The 11703-nt window shown below is 35.2% G+C and overlaps 1 pseudogene; it reads right to left on the minus strand.

The window, feature by feature from the left end:
- Positions 1-2633: 2633 nt before the first annotated feature.
- On the minus strand, positions 2634-8247 carry LOC130738856 (ent-kaurenoic acid oxidase 1-like; annotated as a pseudogene).
- Positions 8248-11703: the final 3456 nt, after the last annotated feature.

Raw genomic sequence — 11703 nt, forward strand, 5'->3', positions numbered from 1 at the left:
ATTTAGGGTCATTAAGCCCACGATGCTGCCAGGGGCGGCCTTGTCCCCGACATCCGGTGGTTCGGAGAAGGCCCTCTAATAATGGAGAATGGCAGAGCCCACCGACCTTGCTAGCAAGGTCAGAGATAGATTCGCTAATTGACAGTTCTGATGGTTGATCAAGAACTCCTTGATCAGGGGCTTCTGAAGTAGGGGAAGGCAGAGTGGCGAAGGTCGTCAGGCGATGGGCTTTGATCTCCTCAACATAAGACAAGGTCCCTGTTGACGACATCAAAGAAAGTAAAGAGAGAAAGGGGAGAAGGAAAGGATAAAGACTAACCAGGAAGGGAACCGTGAGAAGAAGAGCAAGGGTCGGAGTGGGGATTCGTGAGATCAACAAAGGAGACTGGAGCGAGAGTCGAGAGCAAATATGGGAGCAGTTAATAGAAGATGATGAATGATGTGAGGGACGAGAACTCAGATGTTGGTGTGATAAAGATTTGAAAATCGTGCCTCATCGCGGTAAATCATCATGGTAAAAGGGGTCCCACACACAAAAGTGTGACGCGGGTTCCGGAGAGTAGGGGCAGCGCATTAAGTAAGAGTGTCAGGGAGGTACCCACCTCCGATGCCCACCTAATCACTTGGTACTAGAAGAAGGAAGCCCTTATGTGGAGCAACGTCCCCGTTCACCAATCTAATTACAACCGTACAACATTCCAAACTCATGTTCGGTATTCACTTACCCAAACATTGGCGCTGCTGTGAGGAACCAATAACTATATTTCATTCATCTATATTATGCATGACTAATGAATATGACAAGAAGGCAACAAACAAACCATGCGATCCACAAAGAGCAAGTAAATTCAAATGTTTGTTCCACAAGAGGCGAAAAGCGTCACAGAACCCATCATTCTCGGTCATCAAACTTGGGAACAAAAGAATTATAAAGGGTCAAATATCTCTTGGAGTTGATACGTTGGTAATCACTAAAGATTCGCAGATAGTGATAAACCCTTGGCGGTCGAATGCCCGAAAGAGGTCCTTCAAGAAATTATGCAAACTTCCTCGTACCCACCAATCCGAGCCAAGAGTCCAATATGGTAATTGTGTTTAACAATGATGACTATGGACATCAATATTTTTTTATATTGCTAGTTCTAATATTGTAATAAGCAGAGTACTCATTGATTAATATGACTCCGTTAATATGCTCTTTCACCATGTTTCCTGAAGATGAGGCTTAAAACGCATGGATTTAATCCCTTTTAATTAAATGATCTAATCGCATTCAGATGATTCAACATCGCTCCCCTCGATTACTCTGAGGTTTGGTTGTCTCTCAATTATAGATGCAACTCAAAGACAAGCACCGGGTGGCCGTGAAATGACTAAATTCAGTAAGCTAGGTCGACCCACTGGTTACTGAATCCTCATGTGTTGGTTAATCTACTTTTAATTCATATCTAAAAAATTCCTCTTCTTCTTCTTTATCTTCAAAGTAGCTAAAATTCGGTTGAATCGGTTTTTTTGTGTTTATTTAGTTTGAAAATATATTTTTATTATATAAATTATATTAGACGAACAATCTATAATAATTTAGAAGTTAATTAGTCCAAATTTCGCAATATCTTGTGCGAAATGTCATAAATATTATAGTAAATAAATTTTAAATATTATTTTACAAGTATCAGTTCAATCATAGTTTTACCACACTTGAACCATTGAAACTTTAAATGGTGTATCAATCGGTTCAGTTTTTAACACTTTGATATTTCTTTTATTCCCTCTTTTAATTTCCGTATGAATACGGGACTCTCATTATCTGATGACTCATGAGGGAGTTGAGAGTTGACCATCCACATTGATGTAAGAGCATAATTGGTTTGGACATCATCCGCACACACATTCACCCCAAAACCTCAAGGTAATGATTTTATTTTTTTGAAAAGCCAATTGAATATATTAAGGAAAGAAGGCACTAGAGGTGCCCCCAACCCTGTACAAGAAACAGAAAAAGAGAAAAAGAAACAGCCCACGGGCTGTTTTTTGGTCCAAACAGCCCAAAAAAACGCTAGCAGGGAAAAAGAAAACAACGGAGCAGTGGGAGATAAAAAAACTGCCTTGTTTCTCCCCTCTGTTAATCTACAGGTACGACTCAAATTGATCCCAGCATGAATGGAGCAAAAAACGCAATTTGAGTTACATGGCCAGTGGACAATGGTTGTGTGAGTCATTTCACTTATAAATTGTTTAACTCTTATTTCTCCATCCAACGTGAGACTTATTTCATTCCATTCACACTTATTACTTCAAGAAAGATTAAGTAAACTGATTAATCAAATAAATTCGAAATACTGACATTGGATAATTTAGATCATGAGGTTCATCACACACCCTTGTGGCGATCATTGTCTTTTCTTCAAAAGTGAGTATATGGGATAGTTTTTTTTTTAATGAAATACTTGAAATCACAACAATCCAAATGGTATATTATGATGGCATATAAATGATAAATTGTGACAGTTCACCAGTGTTATCCTACATTTTATCATGAACTTTATTCGATTATTATAAAAATAACTTATACTAGCTTTGGGTTCGTACATTTATTGATCGAATTTCATTTTGCAAATCCCCTTTCCTCCATCTTAGGTTGATGTAGGTGAACATTTCCTGATCCTTGCCAAGCAATTGTCCATGGGCCTTGTATGAGGCAAGTATCTCACTCGGCATTCAGGATTAACTTGTTCAAGCCTGTGTAATCAATAAATCACATAAAATTGTTAAAGAAATGCTTGTTATACCAATGAATTATTTTTTTATGAAATAAGAGGTAGAAAATGGGAGAATAGGTTTATGATGAATTACTCACTGGTAATTCATGATGAAATGATGAAGAAAAACTGCAATTTCCATCTTGGCTAGATCATTGCCTGGACACAATCTAGTTCCTGCTCCAAAGGGAAGGAATTCCCCAGCCTTGTGTTCCTTCTATAAATGTATAAATATCAAGTATAAGTTATATATATGTGTGTGTGTGTGTGTTTAAAAATAAAACTTTGCAACTTACATTCCATCTATTAGGATTAAATTGCATTGGATCAGGATATATTTCAGGATCAAGATGAACCGATCTAAACCAAACCAACACTTTCCAACCTTTTGGAATGATGTAACCTGTATCACCCATGTACATTTAGTGAATGTCTGTAAGTATTTCTGCAATTGATTCTGAATTTAAAATAAATTTTGATTTCTAGGTTAGAATTGATGATATAAAATTTGATCCACACATGCTACTAGTAATTTGTAAGATGAATAAAGAGCATATTGCATTTTCAAATCTATATTTTGTCACATCAGGATGTTTTCAAATCAGTGATGTAATGAACATCAATTGTGCAAGCCAATCGCCATCATTAGTATCTTACGCAAAATCATGTTCAAAAGAAAGGAGCAGAACACATCTGATAGCTCAATTCACCAAATATGCAGAACACTAACCATTTATATTGACATCAGACTTTGCCTCTCGAAATACCACAAGTGAGAATGTAATCACACGCAATGTTTCATCAACCACCTATGGAAATATAGAAAATTGAAAACAAACGTAACCCATAGTTGATAATTGGTCCAATAACATGAGATCAACAAATCTATACCTTATAAAGAAATTCCATCTGTCGAATTTCCTTAAGAGTCAACCCTTTCTGTGTTGGAGGCCTTTTCTTTATTATTTCTTCTTGTTCTGCCTATTCAATGGTTAAACAATATTAACGTTAAATTCTTGTATTACAGAGTAAGATGTGGAGACATTTTAATGAAGTGATTAGAGTTCATGTTTCTTGTTCATGAGTAACTGTAAATATAGATGGACTATGAATGATAATTGAATAACTTGATGATATGTACCTTAGCCTTTTGGAGATATTCTGGGTGCTTTTGCAGGAAATAGGTCGCCCACATGGTGATATGTCCTGAAGATTCATGACCAGCATTCAAGTACATCAACATGATATCAATGATTTCCTCATCACTCAACTTTCTCCCTTTATCATCTTCAACATCAATCAGAGTATCCATCATATCTTTGGAATTTTTTGGTACAAATGTCTTCCTTTGCTCTCTTCTCTCGTCCACAATAGATTGGAATATGGCAAGTAGCTATTTCCTCGCCTAAAATTCAAATAAATAAATATATGGTAAGTGTTCATGAAGTGAACCCGAGATGATTAAATTCAGAACGCCTAGCATAGCCTCATCCTTATATGATCATACATTTACTAGCCCATAACAATTAACTTTTGTAACTTAGAGACAACAAGGTTTTTTATGTTGTATTCTAATAAACTTAAGAAGAATTAGAAGCAAACAAATTCTAATTAACTTTCTGGTTTTCATATTGAGAATTAGAATTTGGAATACTTAACCACAAAATTTAGGGATGTTTTACTCTTTCTAAGGGATATCTTGATCATATCTCTAGTTAAAGTGAGACTTCTAACAAAATTCTTAACAACGTAAAATGATGTTGAGATGTTACCTTGAATGCCTTGTGGTATGCAAATCCAGGAATATTAATCTGCATGGCTCTAACTCCTTGGTTAAGTTGAGTGTATTCTTTTTCCAAAGCCTCCATGACATGTTCACTTTCTGAGCTAATGAAAATATGCATGATGATTTTAAAAGTAAGCTTCCGCATCTGAGTTAAGAATTCAATTTCTCCCATGTTTGACCATTTCTCCAAGGAACTTATAACATTTTCTTCAATGTATGTCAAGTACAGAGACAATGCTTCCATGCCATTGATTGAAGACGATGTCAGGCGCCTGAGACGCTTGTGTTCTTCATACTCAATTGACACGAATGACTTCTTTCCCATGAGTTCTAGTGTAGAGCGAGGCCAACCAGGTTCAAATTTAGTGTCATCTGTCAGAACTCTCTTGCATGCTTCAGGGGTTGTCACAATCACACTTGGGTTCCCAAACATGAAGGCCTTGTATATTCCGATTCGTCCATATCTTTATTATTAATTAGATCATTAAAAAAATGTCAGGTGTCATCATACTTGGGATGATCAATCATGAAACTTCACACTTCATAATCTCAATTTCAAATTGGTACGAGTCTTTTTGGTTTCCTTGATATTAAGAAAAATGTATTCTTAAGAAATGTTTTTCTAAAATATACTGAAAACAAAAAAATAAAAGAAAAAGAATGAAAACAATAGAAATAGTGAGATAAAAGCATTGTTAGTGGAGGTTGATGGTGGCGGCAGCGGTTGGTGGTGGTGGTTAGGGATGACAACAACCGTGGCAGTGGTGGTGGAGGTGGGTGGTGGGTGGTGATGGTGGTGACAACAGTGACAATGATTATTATGGTTAGTGGTAGTGGTGATAGCATTTAATTTATTCTCAATTTATATTTATTTTTCCAAAATTATTTCTAGTCTCATTTTCTTGATTTTTTCCCATCAATTATGCATTTGAGAATGATAAAAGATAGAGTCTCCAATTAAATGAGAATATTCTTATTAAAAAAACAATGTACTAACTTTTACGTTAGTTTTTAATTTTTATAGTAAGGAGTAACAATTATTTATTTCTGGAAAAAAGTTTATTTCTAATTATTAATAATAAATAATTGATATTATGTATAATTATTTCTCTAGTTATATAATAATTTACAATTTAAATATAAAGTACATTTGAAAAAAAAAATATTTTTAATAATATTTTTAAAAATTTAGTTATTTTTTTATTTTCTATCACTTGCCACTACTAAGTTAAAATCAATTGGTAGAATATATAGCTTTTAATTTTAATTAAAATATGCTCCCTTCGAGAAAAAAATTTAAATAGGATAATAAATAAAAATTAATTAAATTTTACAAAATAGGCTCATTTACAAAAATATTAAAAATTAATTTTATTATAATAATTACTTCCTTTTAAAAAAATTAATATAGAAATTTTATTTTATAAAAATATTATGTATTTTTTACTTAAAAGAAAATTTGATATATTTTTCACTGTTTATATTATATCTTATCATTATCATGCTTACCTCAAACACAAGATACGATAAGAGTTTATCATGCTTTTATCCTATTCACCTTTATCCAACTCTATCATATCATGCTCTTATCTCATCTTGACCATCGTTTGGTGGTCAGGATAAGGAGATAGGATAGTGTAATGATCATATCATGTTGTATTTCGTTTTGTTGCACCAGCAGGATAGGTTAACACAATCATGTATCTTATCTTATCTTGTCTATCATGTGTAAAAGTTATCCTTAAGGGGAGTTGGGTGATAACTAATCCTTATAGGATACAATAACAATTTGTTATTCCTTTTAAGTATACTCAACCAAAATTATTTATTTTAATATTTATAGTTTATATAAACTATAATAATATTAATTTTAGTAGTATGCTAATTCTATTATTAACAATTATTAGTTGTTATTGCTAAAATAAAACTATTTAATTAATTACTCAGAAATTTAAATAAATAAACTAATTTATAAATGGTGAAAGTGAGGTATTTTTTGAATAATGTGAAAAAAAAGAATAATTATTAAAAAGGGGTCTAAAAAAATAAAATTAGCCTTCTAGGTAATTTTGGCCAATGGAATGCTGTCGTGGCAAGGACAGTCAACATTCGTAGGAAAATTTGCGAATGGTAAGTTTTCTTTTGAACGTCAACAATCTCTTTCCTACATCACTTTTTCTTTTGTCTTATTATCATTCGCAACTATTTCTGCGAATGTTTGCGTCACTTTTCTTTTGTCCTATTACCATTAGCAACTTTTCATGCAAATGCCTACGTCAATGCTAACTATCCTGCCGCATCACCATTTCACATGGTCAAAACTACCCCATAAGTCTAAATTTATTTTTTTATACCCTTTTTTACAAATTATTCAGAAACAAGTCGTGGAAATGTTGAATTTACTCATATAAAAAATAAAATTTTCATTATCACTTGCTACTACTACTTAGTTAACATTATTTTCGTTATTTCTATTATAATAAAAATAAATAAAATAAATATTCACTAACAATAAAATAAAATAATCACTTATAAATACTGATTTATTAATGTAAATATATGCTAATTTATATTATTTAAAATTATTTATCTACTTATATAATAATTTATGATGTAAATATAAAGTATCTTTGAAAAATTAATACTGTTGATAATATTTTTTAATTTAAGTCGTAATTTTTTTCCTTTTCTAAGTTTTTATTCCAAATGATTTTTTCCTACAAAGGTTTTAATGAGACACTTTCCCTAAGTAAGGGCCTTCTAAGAGGATGACTTAGCTTTTCTTACCAATCTCTCTGTGATGTTCCTCTTTTCATAAGAGGGTTGTTCTCATGTACTTTATTCTCACTCAATAAAATTTCTTGTTGTTGTTAATTGTTTTTAAATTTAATTAATTTATCACATGCCACTACTAAGTTTAAACCAATTGGCCGGTTACCTATATAATTTTAATTAAAATAGGCTACCTTCAAGAAAACTAAAATAAGCTAATTAATAAAAATTAAATTAATTTTAGTTCATTTTAAAAATAGACTCATTTATAAAAAATTTAAAAAAATTAAATCTAATCAACTAATTACTTTTTAAAAAATATTATGTACTTTTTATTCAATACATATCATATCATTACCTTCTTAACCATAAACACAAGATAAGATAAGAGTCTATCTTGCCCTTATCTTTTTATGATCTTATCCAACTCTCTATCCTGACTACCAAACAAGTCATTCACATAAGATTACTTTTGACATGTGGTATTAGCGACATCACTCTTTGTTAGCCAAATAATTATTTAATGAGATATTATAAAGTGATTTGAAAATTATGCATAAAATTAAAACCAAAATCATATAAAAATTAGATGTTAGTGATCAAAATGAAATCTTATAATAATAATTCAGATAACTAAAAACTTATTTGAACCTGTATAAGTGTATATAATAGACTGAGTGTGATGAATGAATTGTACCTAGAGACAATGGAGGACATGAAGGAATCAGGGTCCCTGGACTTGAAAGCTCTAAGGAAAGACCACATGTTGCCAATGAAGGGCCAGCCCATGTCACCAGGGGGCAGTGAGTACTGCTTCTTACCCAATTTCGATTCATACAACCACCAATTTACATTCTTGAGAAGGTATCTCAACATCAAAACAGCAATGGCCATGATGACCACCCACTTGGATTCAATCTCTATCATCATCACTCAAACTTGAAGTCTCCCCACCCCAAAGCTCCCAACTCACAAATGACCCTCCCCCGATTTCTTTGTATTTATAATAAACTTAGGGGAGGTATGTGTTGTAGGAATAATACATGTGGTAAAATTTTAAGATTTAAGTTTAGTCAAATAGGATATATATATAAATAAAATATTATAGGAAACGTATTATAAAGAAGAAAATACATAATTACATTTATTTAATAAAAAATTACATAAGTGCCTACTATTATAAATTTATTTAAGAAAATACATAATTTAAATTTATTTTTATTAAAAAATTTAATCATTTAAAAATCTGAATGCCTACCATTATGTAATATTAACACTTAATTTATTAAGAATTATCATTGTTACGGAATAAAACAATAGACAGTTTTTTTTGGTAAGTGGACTGGGCGAGCCCCGAGAGGGGCGACGCCCAGGGTTCGGCCCGCCCAAGGGCGAGAGCCTGGCCTTAAGTTGGGCCTCAACTTCAGAGGTCATATTGGCCCAATAGGTAGTGCCCAAGCTCTATAAATAGGAGGTAGATACCAATTGTAAGGGACTTTTGGCTCATTTTATAAAATAGCACATGAAATTCAGCACTCTCTCTCATTCTCTTTCTCTCTCTAGCACATTCTTCCACTCTCTAGGTACTATCCCTTCCTTCAATGTTCATTCCCAGAACATTTGGCGCCGTCTGTTGGGAAGATAAACTTTCTATTCCTGTAACACCCCGATTTCGGTGGCGTCACTTTAGTAACCAAAAATAAACTTAATGCGGAAAAACGTGAATATTTTTTTTTCGTCGATAATGTAAACAAGACTGAAATAAATAAAACCCAAATGCGAAAGTCAACAGAACTAATATACAATATATATAACAGCCCCCCGCTGTAAGCAGCAACCTCGTCACGAGTAACCTCTAGTGACGGAAAGAAGAAAAGTGTAACGCCCGTAGGCAATATATACAAACCAACAGGAAAGGTTAAGTGTCCGCAACACCACCTTCAAAAATGAGAATAAGTTGACCCAATGGCCTGAAAAGAAGACCTCCTAAGTCCAACCAACTCTCTGTGATTCCCGTAAAGAAACCACACGAAAAGCTATAGGCGGGAAACTACCCTGTCCCCAAAGAAACAAATGACAGTCAGAGCTAAGACTCTACTCCTACACTAATCCTATCTCGAGGAGCTCACACCAGCACTCCAAACTATGTGCTAGCATGATCGTCGTCTAAATCAGAATCCAGAACGACCAAGTCTATATACACTACCCGTCCTCCTCTCGCAACCGCGATGCGCTCCGGTGCTGGACTCACGGGCTTAGGGCCCGATCCATGATCATCTATAACAGCAACGGTGGGTGAACTGGACTCTGAAGAATGCAGTCCCACAGGCTCCTCCTCTGAGGGGTCCTCATCATCCGAAGACGACGGTGGCGGTGGTGCTCCCACTCCTGGTCCGCAATGCACACCTGGTGGCAAGTTGAAACTGACAGTGCATCTCCGCAGCACTCTTGACGTCAAGTATCCTACCCTATCTACATGGTCCTCCATGATCCGCCCCGAGTACGTCGCTCGATGGCTAGCGGGGTCAACCACCCACAAACCGGGGTCGTCCTGGTCTATCATCTCGTATCTAATCCCCCCCGAAGGGTGGACCATTGTGAACCAGTCCGCTATGGACATCTGACAAAAGGCGTTGTCCGCCAAATCACACACAGAAGACGCGAGGGTCAACTCCAAAGAATTATGTAAGTAATAAACCCAATAGGTACATATAAGAGATAGCCACTTAGGCTTATAGCTAGAGATAACATCCTAGGGTTGCATACTCCACAATGAATATAAACAACAATAATAACAAATAGCATGCATCAAATAGGATTAACAAGTATCAATCACACACAGCAACTAAGTCAGTATGCATGTTGCATGAAATGATATGGCGGTTAACCCAGTTAACCAAATGCATTCCGGAAGGGATGGACATCAAATGGATCAGCCCTAACACCAGCCACGATGGGACCATTTCGGCCCGCGTGCCTCTTACTCCAACAACAACGGTAGTCAGATCAGCAGTAAACCCGAAGGTCTGCCATTTCGGTCTGCTACTAAGAGTCGTCTACAAACGCTCTTACGCGGAAATCCGGTCTTATGACCATTTTGGAATCCACCGAGGTCCGAAGTCCGTCTCGTGTTAATACCTCATTAATGTTGCATGAATGCAGGATGATTAGTCAAACAACGTCTCCGACCTCACTCGACACGTCGCCACGTGTTCTAGGTAAATTAATGTCTCTAAAAGCTTACCCTAAGGTAACAGTCGATTCTGCGACAAAAGACACTTCTTCACAACAACACAATAACTCATGACGATCTCCAAATCATCCGACACATCTCCATCCGATGGTCAAAACTGCTCAACGAGCAAAGAGTATCAACATACTCGGAAACTACCTGTTTCCCGGCTTTTCCCTCGGATAGCCCAACAACACAACTCGCTCCACGAGCAAAGGAGTATCAACATACTCAAATTATTAACTTTCTCAACACTTGGATCCGACGACACTTCTCATTTTCCCAAAACTAGGATTTGCATCCTAAGCTTTCTTTCGAGTTTATTATCTTTATTTGAAGATTTAGAGGTTGTTTAATGTCTTATGAGTTTTCTTTACAAAATAATATCCTTTTAGTCTTATCGCAATCCTTTTACAAAATAATAAGTTCTCGGGATCTCCTAATCCCAAATGACTCCAGAGAATGTCTCGATCCATGAAAAACCATAACAAGGCCCGAATCTCATTCGTCCTATCAAACTTTCTCAAAACTCTCAAAATAAAATCGGCATGACCTGCCCGCTATTCTCACTTTTTAGAATCACAGATATCAGTGTAAAGACATAATTAAATCGGCACAGTCAACAAGCATGTCATATATCAACACATTCTAGAATAATCACGTAGCACTTAGCATATAAGGCATGCATCACACATCCTAAATTACCCACTTAGCACGTACCATGTAATTCAATCTCAAAAGCAGTTAGTAGATGAATCATCTACATTGTCAGCCGAAGCCTCAGAAAACATTTTTCCAATCAAACACAAACAAGTGCATAAACAGTAAATCAATGTCGAAAACATCGACCCTAAGCATTAACTAAGGATTCAGTGAGTAGCCCTCACCTGAAGATTCTCCAGGATTATCTTCTATCACTCCTTCACAATCAAAGCCTTGCTCTTCAAGAAAATCCTCAAAAGCACCTTTAGAGCAAAACCACAGAAATCAATCACAATGAGTCAGAAACTCAACAACCAGGACTCACTAAGGTTACACGAAGTAGTATATACTCCGAGGTACGATAAACTTGCGTGAAAGGACAAGTTTTCGAAAAAGGAATTTTCCTCCTCCCCCCTTAGGGTGCTCGGCCACTATTGGTAATTAGGTGGGTC

This window comes from Lotus japonicus, chromosome 1 (assembly GCF_012489685.1).
Source record: "Lotus japonicus ecotype B-129 chromosome 1, LjGifu_v1.2".
Taxonomy (NCBI): Eukaryota; Viridiplantae; Streptophyta; class Magnoliopsida; order Fabales; family Fabaceae; genus Lotus; species Lotus japonicus.